Genomic DNA, 13,223 nt, shown 5'->3' with positions numbered 1-13,223 from the left:
CGGGAAGGAGAAACTCCATTGTAACAGGAAGAAACCTCCAGCAGAACCAGGCTCAGGGAGGGACGCCCATCTGCCGTGACCAGCTGGCAGTTAATGGATAAAGACAGGACAAAGACATGCTGAGGCAGATATTAATAAAAAGTAATGGTTAAATGCAGAGAGGTGTATAAACATATAGTGAGTAAGAAAGGTGACTGAAGAAGAAACACTCAGTGCATCATGGGAATCCCCTAGCAGCCTAGACCTATTGCAGTGTAGGCTCACCAAGGTGAGGTGTCCTCTCTTTCTCTGCTATCTTTGATCTCTATCAAAACACACTCTTTCTAGTGCAGCTCAGCTGTGCTAAAGCAAAAATAGTGAGTTTTTATACTTTTTTCATATCTATATCTGTGGGTTAATGAGCACTTCTGCGATTGTCAGACTCATTTTCATGTTATTTTTCCTCAGGTTTGCTCTACTGTATTTCTGACAAAGGTATATGGTGAAAGAGCTGGAATAGAAGTTAATTTCCTTTTCTTCTCACAATGTAAAGAAAACACAGGCATTACTTTAAATATTATGCTGGAAATCCACCTTTAATTGAATAAAAGGCACTTTAAAAGTGTCACTAGGGAATTACACCAGCACGTCTTAGTGAGCTTACATGAGTCACCACTGAGAGAAAGCAACAAAATGAGTCAGGGGCTAAAGCTTTTGCTGCTTTCACCGGGCAGCGCAGTTTTCTAATAATAAACAGGCTTATCTGTGTTTCTTTATGTGCTAGCAGAAATCTGGGTGCCTGTGGTGCTATTCTTAAAGCAGGAATCCAAACTCTAAAGCGCTACCACTACTGGGTTTTGGTTTTATTTGTTTATACAAACATGTTAGCCTGGAGATAAGCGCTAACTAATGAATTCACATCATCATTTGAAACCGCTGAAAGAGGCAACAAGAGAAAATAATGTAACTAACGATGATGTGCCAGCAGATGAAGAGCAACTTTTTGGCAAAGAAGACTAAATTACATAAAGCAACCCAATGAACCTAAAAATTTGGTGTTGTTTTTTTTTCTTGCTTTTTCCACATCAAGTATATGCTCACTGCACTCTAAAACAGCAAAACAGCTGACAGAGAGTTGGACATTTTCACTGAAAATGAAATGAGATGTTTGAGCTTTATTTGTGTTTTCAGGTACCAATTCAAACCACGAACAGGGATCTCAGTCACTCCTTTAAAAGAGTCTCACAGTGATGACAAAAAGGCAGGAAGTACAGTGCAGCCAGGGTAAAAGTACAAATCATGTCATCTGATTAAGCAGCACTATTTTCAAAGATCATTTCAGTCAAGGATCTCAACCAGGTTTGAATTCACACAATGCAGACTTTACAGTCACGGCTATTCCCCGAGGAGGACAGATTATGTGCTTCACACTGTATCACATACGTCGATTGTTCGCTGAGTGTGAACATTTAACTTGATATACAGTATAACACATAAGCTCCTTATTTCTCTCTGTCATTGTCTCACCGTAGCAACAGTACACAGACAATGTTTCGCTAATGCACAGCAGCTGGATCAACGTTTTCCACCGCACACAGTGACTTATTGTTCCACTGGGAAATAAAGTTGTAATTGATAATTACACAGAGAGTAGACGGGACTAGGAATAAGCCCACACTTTCTTTCACCACTACATAAAACATGCACAGCATGCTAAATATCGGTGTGTATTGCAAAAGAAATGCCCAGTGCATCGTCTCATATTGCACTTCAATCGATGGCAGATGGAAAACAATATTGGCAAGATTTGCAAAACCATTACTGTGAGAGCACTTGTGGAAGATATGAATGCTGCATGGTAATAAGGAAATATTGCACTGCAGACTAAGAATAATGGGCTTTTCACCCAGTGGGTGACTTTCCAGGTTCACTGATCCTTTTTTGCCTTCATGAAGTGGCTGGATAGTTTTTCATGGCACATTGCTGGCCACATGTTTTTACGTGATTGTTTGCAAGTCACCAGCTGCTTCGTTTAGATGTGGACGGCAGACTGCACACACCAAGGGAAATTCACATAACATAATATTATGAGGTTTTATCCCCTAGATTACATAGCATGCTGGTGAGACGCAATGGTGCTTTAAAACTACACTCCTCTGTTATTTCCTTAACAATTTTCTCATAAATGACTACAATTAATAGAAAAGAAAATATCTTCACATGTAACTCAATATCAGGATACGATTTATCATGATAACATGCACAAAAAGATGGCACTAATTAAGCCACACTGCATGAATACCATCCCAAATCTAAAACTTTCCCTTATCACACAAGAAATTTAAGCACAAACCAGGCAGTGTGTCGTGTGTTAAACTTGACACAACGACAGCAAAAAATAGAAGGAACCAAAAAGGTAGGAACAGAGAGATAATGGGAAAATTACCTTTCACTGAAATCCTAACGTGTGTATTTCTTTTGAGCTTTAATATCAGCTGAAATGCAAGCCAAGCTACTGCGTGAGGTCGTGTTTAACGAACAGCACAAGCTGCTGCTACACATTTTGTCCAGAAACATCACAGATGTGAAAACTGAAATATTACAAGTGACTGTGACATGAATGAAGATTTACAGACACTGTTTAAACCCTGAGAGGACTGACTGATGGAGTGTGTGTGTGGCCACTGTGTCTGTAAACCTCCCTTTTTTTCATCCAGCAGATTCAGACCAACATTAACATCCAACCAGAGGCAGATTTTCTTGCTTATTCAGTGCCAGTATAAAAAGATCAAATATGCAAGTGTGTTATTAACTATTGTAATCCGGTGCGACAGTGTCCTTTTTTATGTCACCACTGGCATCTGGTTGGGTATGATCACTGTTGCACTGGGTCGTGTTCTTTGCTGAGGGAGTTCAAGGAGCAGCAGCGGATCAGGCGATTGGCACTAGTGTCGTGTGATGCTGCAAGTTTTTGGATCAATCTGATATGAAGCAAATACAGGGCCAGTACTGCCAATACCGATTCGGATACTTTTAACTGGTAAAGGCAGCTAATGTAAAGGAGAGTAATGTGTCATAACGAGTAGATTCTAATGAGCCCTGAATCACTGTGATTTTTATTGTTCACAATAATTAGTATAACACAACAAAACACAGCTTTCAGCTTTTCATGTATTTTCAAACTATTGGAGACCTGGAGTATAAATGTGCCTGTCTCTAAACCACTTTCGGTCACCTTCTGTTGTTTAAATGTGCTATAGGCTATAAATAAAATGGTGTATCTAAGAGGTTATATTTTTTATTTAAACAAAAGGAAATGAACCCAATTCAGAAGATAGAAACAAAATATACAAAGCTATAGTTTCCTATAGCATCTCGAGCTCCTATAGTATAATTTTTATACCAGTAACAGTGTTGGTGTCACTACCATCTATATCTGGATTGATCTGCCCATCACTAATTGGCACACCTGTCATGCATTGGCTAATCAGATTCTCACTATTTCACATGCAGGAGACATGCACACACACCCACGCAGAGAAAGATGCAGTGTCAGTGTCATGTCTGTTGGCAAGAAGCCGGAGTGAGAGCTGAGAGAGAGAGCGCGCCCTGAGCCAGGCAGAACAGCAGGGCAGCTGGTGCCAGTGAATTACATGTGTGTGGCTGTAAATAAAGAAATGTGTGAACCTGAGAAGCTGTATCTGTGCTGAGAGAAACTCGCCGGTAACAGTTTTTTGCTGCTCTACCATAGCAAGATGCTCGCTGGGCTATTCGCGTATGTTTGTGTGTAAGTGAGCTCGGAGATTTATGAACCAAACTTAGTGTTCAAAGCAGTGGAAGGATCAAACAATGTAAAGCATCTTAAAGGTCAGGAAAAAATAACACAAATCTAAAATCATCACAAACGCTTTAATATTTCCTAAACCTTGATGTAGTGCGCTGGAGAAGTCTGTGTATATGATCAGTGGTTTGCTGCTGAATGTTTAATTCTTGACGTTTAGGTCCAAGCGCTTTAATTCTTTTCTTTTCTTTGACCGACAGCTTCAGAAATTGATGTTGCTTTAAATAAACGACTGAATTTAACTTTATTGTTTCAGCAACACTTGAAGACGCCATCCTCATTCAACAGCCAGCTAAAGAGTGAGTGCATGTTCTTCATCTTCAAGACAAGAGTACCTGTGTTGCGATGTTAAATGTGTGAATGTTTATGAATTGTCCAATCAAATACTTAAACAAGGCAGATAATCCATTCCAATTGGTCAGGGCTGCATAAAATTGTCCAAGCTTGGCTTCAAACCCTTGAGAAAAAACTTTTCTTTTTCTCACAATATTTTATATTGACGAGCTGCCACCGATTCAAAGAGCACTGGATTTTTTTTTTCTCTTGACTTTCAAATCCTTACCTGCTTTATTGCATTGCTTTTAAAATCTGTTTTTCTCAGCTGTAATTTTTGTGTTGCTTTGTTTTTCCTTTGCTTTCCTTTCTCTATGCTGCACAGTGGCTTTGGTAAAGCACTGACCTTTGTCTGTGTGTGTATTAAATTCACTTAGAGAGTTGCTTGCAGTGTTAGGGATTTTAAAGGATAGAAGGGATTTTGTCAAAAATGATACAAGTAAAAAAAAAAGTGCTCAATAATCAGGGATGACTCCCATTAGATCTCTGTATGAAAAGTCTTTGCTACAAACAACACAAACACCTCTTTTCAACCGATGACAGCTTGAACTGTTATAAATAATACAGCACTGCAGGTGGTTTAACTGATCCACAGTCTCCTGATTAGTTTTTACTCAAACAGTGCTTTCAGACTGTATAATGCATAATTCATATACAGATGGTCAATCAAGCTAGAAACAGCCCAAACTTGGGTCTATATGGACTTTCCTAAAAGACCTTTGCTTTACTGCAAGGAGACTGCACACATTCGGTTAACCGTGGTATATGTATTTGTGGTGTAGTGTTTGCAGTGTGTTCTTCTTCGGACTTCAGTGGTCTTTGCAGTGTTGTATAAGCTGAGCTGTAGGTTTTATAAACATTATGTTATGGGAATTATTGCTCCATCGACACAAGTGGAAGAAAGGAGTGAGGTGATCAATGTGCTTAACGGGTGAAAAACAGAAGAGAGAAATGATTTCTGTATGGATGGTGTGGAATGACTTGTTAGGATAATGGAAATAAAAATGCATGTTTGCATAAAGAACTAACAATAACATTATATATACTTATATTATTAATATTGTGCAGATCCTCCTTTTGCCACCAATGAACCAGACCTGTTGGCAACTAATTATGGAATTAATTAACCATCCTTCCTGAAGGACACTGTTTTAACCACATCCCCAAAATTAAATTTTTACTTGTTTCCACATAAGGACATGGATACACATTACTAACAGAATTGATTGACTGATCTTGATGAGATCATTAAATGATCTGAAGGTAACAGTCTGGAGTTGAAGGTTTTGTGCTTTTATAGAGCCCCGCTGATCTGTAAGTATTAATCGACATATATTAATTCAATTGTAATTATTTCACTCACAGTGTTACTGTATCAGTTTAGATACCAACAAATCTGGATGAGGCTTTAGACAGACAAAATCCTGGTCAATGAACAATGAGTCACGCTGACGTCATAACTGGCATCAGGTTGGAGATGATGTGAATATTTAAATGAGGATGGCAGCAACGAAATGACTTTAAGACTCCAGCTCTCAATATTATGGAAAATACAGTAAATGCAGACTGAATGGACAGTAGTATAGTGCTGAATTTTGTCTCCACTGACACATACTGTTCATATTTCAGCTTCACTGGGTTAAAATAGAGGCTCAGCTCTGTATTTATCCATTACTATGGTGAATCCTGGTATCAGAGCTCCATTGACAATGGATTTCTTTCACTACCCTTGCACACACTTAACTTAGAGCATAATTAGAGTTTTTTATTCTCCTCTAACTCTGAAAACTCACACCATCTGAAAGTTCAGGGTTAGAGTAATTGTTAAGCCTGCTTTCTGGAGCAGGGCCTGGACATTAGCCATGCAGAAGCAGAATCTCTGCCTCTGCTCAGAAAGCTATCTAAGTGTCTTGTTGAATTACGACAGAACTTGGAAGGATTGCAGAACACTCACAATAAGAAAGTTGAATAATGAGACTGAGATTTAATTGCAAGACACAAAATGAACTAAGAAAACTTCTTTTGGAGACTATTACTGTGTGTAAGGCTGGACAGTTCATGAACATGACACCCTCGTCTGTTGTTATGGCCAAAAACATATAAGGAGGTTAATATGGTGTCTTTAATCCTAATAAGTTTGTTCACCATGTGCTAAAATTAATCCCTTACCTCTATTAAATCATAACCAACAATGGTTTAAGCTTTAAACAACACATTGTCATGAAGATATTACGACAATATTTTTAATTACTATTGGTTTAATTATTAAATCATCTTGAAAGTACGATAGCTACACATCTATATATACAGTACTCTGCAATGCTCTTTAGCAAACCCCTCATTTCTTCATATTTTGCTTCCAAGACAGACTTTCTTGTCGAGTGGTCTTGAGCAATAGTTCTCCAGGCATTCTGAAGGTCTTTCACAGTTTCTCTTTGGATAATGGATAAACTATGAGTCACTCAAAGAATGATTCAGTGATGTGTCTACACATAACAAACAACTTATCAAATAACCAATTTTAAATTGTATCTTTAGGCACTGTAGCAAAAAGCACATCATTTTTTCTCATTTCTTTATTTGAATCTGTAAAAAATTCCAAACTTAACACGGTTTGACAGGCATAATATGAAATTTTTGCACCAACAAGGTGATTCCCGAAAAACTATTAGTCAAAACTTGACATTTCCTGCTTTGCATTGTATCCCTTAAAAAAATTGGAGGAATTTTTGTGGCAGGCCACTTCTTTTAACTATCTGCAGAAGATGAATAGTCCAGTGTCAAAGGCTTGACCCTTGACCCGAGAGATGTATCTGGCCCTTAAGTTGATCCATCTACTGTTTACTGATGCCGCGTCAGAAATGGTTAAAACAGTTACAACTGATGAATTGATGAATCCAAATTTGAAATTTTGGTTTCAAATTGTCATCAGTAAGTACAGAGAAGATCAGGAGAGAGGCACAACAGTGAGTGTGTGGAGCCATCTTCAAAACACGGTGGAGGCTCTGTCATGTTTGTGGCTGCATTTCATTCAGTGGTGTTGGGGATCTTATCAGCACTGATGAAATTATGAACTCAGAAATGTCAGCTGGAGCTGGTTTTGATCCACCGTGTAATACCAGCTGGAAAGCTTCTGATTTGCTGCAGTTTTTTCAGCATGACAATGATCCTGAACACACTGTCAATGAGGTAAAAGTGTACTTTTACAACTATCAGTCATGGATTGGCCTCCCCGGAGCCCGCACCTCAACATTACTGGACCAGTGTGGGATCATCTTGACAGAGCACAGAACAAAAGGCAGCCAACATCCAAAGAAGAGTTTTGAATGTCCTTCAAGAAGCCTGAAGAACTATTCCTGAAGACTACTTAAAGAAATTAGAAAAAGGTTAGCCTGAAAGAGTTCAGGCTGTGTTGAAGAATAAAGGTGTTCATAACAAATATTGACTTTGAAGCTTGTTAGAATTGTTCAAACTCTGTTTTTGACTTATATACATGCACATTTCAGTGTGCTTTACTTTTTAATCTACTTTAGATTTTATTTGATTTTCTACTATTTGGTCATGCTCAAAGAAAAAATGGGGCTTATTCTCAATAGAATTAAGCCTGTAGTTAAGATTATTTATTTAAGCAAAGTATCTGAGTGAGGAGTTCAGAACAGTCCAAATAATCTTAACAACACCACAGAGTAAGTCCAGAGAGATAAAAGCATTCTGCTCTCTCTGCCTCTTGTCCAGCCCTGCTTCTCATCCTCTTCACTTCTAAAGTTTTTGGAGAGTTTGGAGTTTTAGTTTTTCGGGAAAAAAATCCTTTTATTTTGCATAAAAAGAGCTCAGCTTAAATTTCTTCAACGTGACTGTGATTTTTGGTAGAATTTTGGGTTTGGTTAAACAAGTTAAAAGTCATATTGCTATGTTGCTACACAGATTCTGAAGCCTAGTCTGGATAACGAAAATAACTCAATTCAGAGTTAAAATCCACATCAGCAGACTAAGAGCAAACATTGTTTTTCTTTCTGAAAAATTTTGTTTACCTGACGAGCTAAAATCAAATCTCTACCTGCTCCGTATACTCTGCCACCACTCCCAGACCAAATGAAGAGCTTGTGGCAACCTGAGACGTGGAGAAGTCCCCAGGATAACTGCTAATCACCAGTCTGCAACATAGCGGTGCAGCTTGTGACTGCGATGAGTTGGCAAACTGACTTAACTTCAGATCTCTTATGATCAAAGCTGAAGTCTGGAGTAGTGAAAATAATCTGGAGTAGTGCATTAGCTTGAATAATTAAGATTGATTTTATCTTTATGACAATGACACTGAACAAAAAGTCCACAAACCTGCAGTCCTCTTCTTAGATCAAAGTTGTGATGAAAACAAATGTAACAAAACAAATCCCGTGGTTTTGACGTTGAAGAGGATCTACTTCTAATTAATGCTGAAATTTTGGGGAAACAATCTCAACACAGGTCATCTCGGGCCCTCCTTTCATGTGAGGGTGGTCAGTGTAGCTTCAATGAAGCGAACCACCAAGAACTCTCCATCTTTTTTTTTCTTTGAAGGTGAAAGCTCTGAGTGCTCCGAACCTTTGCTCTCCTTTACTCTCTGACTGACTGTCTTTGACACTTACAGGAGGATTTCTCATGAAAGAAAACTGAATCATCTCTAAGGGCTCTCTCAGCCCTTGAAGAATGATTTCCACTGACTTAGACATGTCAGCGCTGGAGACCACCTAGTGAGTTGAAAAAGAGGGTAAAAGCCCATTGGGCGCCATGCATCGAGGTGAGGACAGTCTGGGATGGACTGAGGCAACTGCAACAAATTCTGTCACATTCCCCTGGAAACAGGTCTCCTACGTATGTGCCCGAGGCTGCAGAGGGAAACAGAGAGTCAGCAGCTGAACAACAAAAGGCCTGGTGAAGGGTCCGGTGGAGCAGTGATGGGAGCAGAGAGGTGGCTCGCAGCAGTACCAGGGGAAAAAATTAATTAATCCGGGCTGGGAAAGTGAAATATGGGAGCTGCTGGAATAACATGTTTCAGATGCCTGTTTGTAATGACAGGTGGGCAAGTCTATGTAGGCGTTTTATGCCCCAGACATCAGAAAAAGAAAGAGCGAGTCGCAGAGAGTGACATGAAAAGAAAAAGAGGGAAAGAGAGACAGCCTGAGAGGTGAGGACATGGCACCGGGTGACACATGCTGCAGTCTAACCTTCATATTTGCTCCTGAAATAAGAGAAGAAAAGGAAGCTGAAGAAAAACAAAGTTAGCACAAAGAAAAACATTAAGAAGAGAGCCTAACTTGACCTTTGAGGATTTACATATAGCAACTGTACTAGTGGATCTCAAAAAGTGTATTTCTTTTTATGATTTAATTTAAAAAGAAAGGCTTTCACATGTTTTATATTCATTGTTTGTAAAGTGAAATATTTAAAGGCTCATTTCATTTTATTCTTCATGATTATGGGTCATAGCGCATGAAAATTCAATATGTAGGATGCGAAATTATTAGAATATTTCCAAAAATCAGCCAAAAAATGATTTACAATACAGCAAGTTTGAAAACCACATTCATTTATACACTTGGTATTTTGTTGGGCCTCATTTACTATGAATTACAAGGTAATCAGCATATTTTTAGAAAATATCATTTTAGTGCAGCATTTTCACCGTGTCCACAAGAGTTCGTAATCTGCCTCCACATCCCAAAATCCAGCTATTCTATGGAACCTTTGCATGAGCAACTTGTACTGAGGTTTCCTATGTCTGAATTTACTGCACATTGAAAAGATCTACCAATATAAAGTGAATAGGACTCAATTCCAGTTCAAATAAAGTTTCAGTAAAGACCTTTCCACTGAGCTTTAACCTAGATGTTACAAAGGTAAAGACAGATTCTATCATCAGCCACTGATTCCTGGTTGTTTTTGGTTATATGGAGAAAAAAAAAAGTTTTGTTCTGTTTTCTGTAAAGATGATCCCACATTGCTTCAGTAATGGAGAGGCCTGGGGAGGCCAGTCCATGACTGATAGGTACAAGGACTGGACTGAAAATGAGGGAAAAAGCAGCCAACATAAAATATATAAAATTGAGGGGCGGCTAAAGACTTCTGCACAGTGCTGTAGCTATAACCCTCCAATAAACAAGCACAGCGTTTCAGTCATTCATGCATACTGTCCTCTCTCTTTCATTCCCACACGATCTTTTACAGATTCTGCATCTAAAGCTGAAGACACTGATGCTAAAATTATCTTGCTCATTTTTTTTTTAACCCAGCGAGCCTTTTTGTCAGCCCCAAACTGATGCTGCGTGGGCAGCAACTGTAATGTACAGCTGATGGCTTGCATTTCTCTTTCAGATTTCAAGAGCCCACATCAAAATGAGCGAGTTTCTGAGACTATCACAGAAACCAGAGAGCAAAGTATATGGCTGTGAGCACAGACAGCAAGTAATATGGGCTTTTGCTCCGGACTGAACTTTGGCTTGCTAAATAAAGACTAAAAAAAAAAACCATCCATCCATCAGTTCACTTCAATGTTTGGCAGCCCACCCTCTTAAAACCTTACATGGTGAAGCAAAATGAAATATTTAAATGCACAGTTTGAAACATTTATCTGGTCAAATTTGTTTTGTATTTTTATATATTACCTTACAATAAAGTCCTCAGTGCTACAAACAAAGAAAGACTGGACTTCTAGTATTCAGAGCTCTGCAACTAAAAAAACAAACAAAAGAAAAGCAATTAAATGAAAGTGTATGAGACAGGAATGTGTTTGTGTCTTATGTGCATGTCTGTGAAATCTCTACAAATCATAAGTTACAGGTGAAGTGTCAGATGGGACAGTATGACAGCTCACTAACTTTACATGCGTGGTTTCAGCACAGCACAGACATGGGATAAATTACTTTTTGACGTCAAGGTGCCGAACAACAAGTCCTCATAGCGGCAGTGATTCTCTGCAGAGGTTTATACAGTTCCTAGCTTTAGGGTACACGCAGATATGGAGCCACAAAGCAATGACAGAAAATAACAGGAATGAGGAATGAAAACAATCACTTTCCAAACACTCAAGAACATCACACTTTAATCAGGCAGGCTGTTTGTATTACGTATAGTAAATATACGCTGCTCAAAGAAAATTAGAGGAGCACTTGGTCATCGCAGTCTAACACACAGTAAGGTAAACTTCAAGGATACCATTCTGTTCAGTTAGAAAGGATAAAGCATTGTGAATCAGCTTCACCTGCTTTGGTGTGAGGGTTTACAGGTGGTGGCCACAGACCATATCTCCTTTTTCCTCCAGACTTACTTTTTGTCTTGTTTTGCATTTTTTTAGTGGCCTTGTCAATGTGAGCGCCGTGAGAAGGTACCTGCAGGCCATTCAGGGTCCAGCTACTCCAGGATTGCCCTACAAGCAGCATTACAAGGTTTTGCTACTATATGTGTCCCAGCACATACCAGGTGACGGCAATTACAGGAGAGCATGCATGAACAGTATTTGCTCCTTTGTGTGAGGAAGAATAGGAGGGGCGCTGCCAGAGTCCTACAAAGCTTTCACAATTGTCACATTCAGACTCCATGAGGGTGGCGTGAGGGTTCAGCATCCTTTAGTGGGACCCGCGTTCTCAAGCCAGCACCATGAAGCCAGAACTGGCAAGTCTGCCACTGGCACACTCTTCACTGATGATGGTGCAGAAAGCATAATGTTCACTACAGTGACTATTTTGCATCCGTCACATGTGCTCAGTGTGACCCTGTTGATGCCTGCCCTTTATTTTTTGTACTTTTTATTTTTATAGGATCCATGTCCTTGCTTGACTGTTCAGTCTAGTTTCCCTGGGAACAATAAAGTATCTGATCTTACAGCATATCTTGTTAGCAGTATATTTCACTGTTTCTAAAACATACAGTAATAGGTGATATAATAAAATCTGCTGTGAAAGTTCACTCATAGCTAACCAGATGATGCCTTTACATTTTTCCATACTTTCCAGTTGCAGTTGTGGCGATCCCTGATGTCATTAAGCTGCCTCACCAGTGACGTTAAACTCCATCATCCTGGACTGCAGCTGTTGGTGGCCATAGTCCCTGTTCTGCCCTCCAGAAGATGGGCTATGAGCAGGAGAGTCACTCTAACTAGGAGGTGTAGTTGGTGCGTGTGCCAATTCACCAAACTCACTTAATTGCAAAACAAGAGCGCCATAAAGTCTGATGACTGATCAGTCGCAGTCTATGACTGTCCAACACCAACACCGCAGGACAAGAGACTCAACTGACTCACAGCTGAATATATTGTTCAGTTATTTGTTTATTTAATGGATCAGTGGGAAGAGTGCATCTGTGCATTCAAACAAAGACTTTTATAAAAGTAGAAAGAACATAAAGGTCACAGAGATCAAAGGAGACAACACACGCTATTTTTTCCCACATTGCTGAAGCGTCTCATGTCCACAGTTGACGTTTGGCTTTTTCTGATATAAAATGTTATCACTTTATTCATATATATTTCATTCTGTGAGACATTCGAAGGTCACAAATGACAAAATAAGTAATTTTAAAGTGAAATTTTTTGATGGTGATTAAATAGAATTGGACAACTGCATGCAGGAGCAAACTGAAAACTGAAAATGGAAGCAGTGTCAGTCACTTCATTTTCTGCATTCTTGTGAAGTTTTATTTACCGGATTATTGTGGAAATGTCTCTCTTTATGTAAAGGCAGAAAACAAATAAATATAATACTGTATAATGCAATAAATAAACATAATGGAGTCAGGCTCTAAGGAATTCTGTCTTACTTTCCAAATATTTATTCTCCCGAAAGTCAACTTTTCTGATTTATTATCATCCCTGCTGAGTTAAGCAGCCTCCTTAAGTTTGCTTGTTAATGAGTTAAAATGTTTCTGATGTTTAAAAGATGCATTTTTATGAATCATGTGTGACTTTGTTATGTTACTCAAGCAGCATCTCAATAAGATTAGTTAACAAAGTAGCAAATAACACTGTTAAACTCAAACAAAGTTCAATCACCTGCCTCACAGCTCTCTGGATGTTGAAGAGCTATCCAGAGGCGTGTGT

General features: G+C 39.0%; 1 long non-coding RNA gene across 11 annotated transcripts; it reads left to right on the top strand.

The window, feature by feature from the left end:
* The first annotated feature begins 3,501 nt into the window (after positions 1-3,501).
* LOC102077677 (uncharacterized) lies at positions 3,502-12,916 on the top strand. 11 transcript variants are annotated; one of them, XR_003220333.1, is made up of 5 exons: positions 3,502-3,702; positions 4,077-4,119; positions 8,781-8,883; positions 11,484-11,608; positions 12,142-12,916. It is a non-coding gene; the product is annotated as an uncharacterized LOC102077677 (long non-coding RNA). The 11 variants fall into 11 exon arrangements; XR_003220334.1 differs by having other exon boundaries at positions 3,502-3,766; XR_002062419.1 differs by lacking the exon at positions 8,781-8,883 and adding an exon at positions 11,667-11,836 and having other exon boundaries at positions 3,502-3,846; positions 11,484-11,574.
* The last annotated feature ends 307 nt before the right edge of the window (positions 12,917-13,223 follow it).

The sequence above is a fragment of the Oreochromis niloticus genome, linkage group LG6 (genome assembly GCF_001858045.2).
Source record: "Oreochromis niloticus isolate F11D_XX linkage group LG6, O_niloticus_UMD_NMBU, whole genome shotgun sequence".
NCBI classification, from domain to species: domain Eukaryota; kingdom Metazoa; phylum Chordata; class Actinopteri; order Cichliformes; family Cichlidae; genus Oreochromis; species Oreochromis niloticus.
Note: the sequence above shows the minus strand (reverse complement) of the source record. Positions and strands in the feature narration are given on the sequence as shown.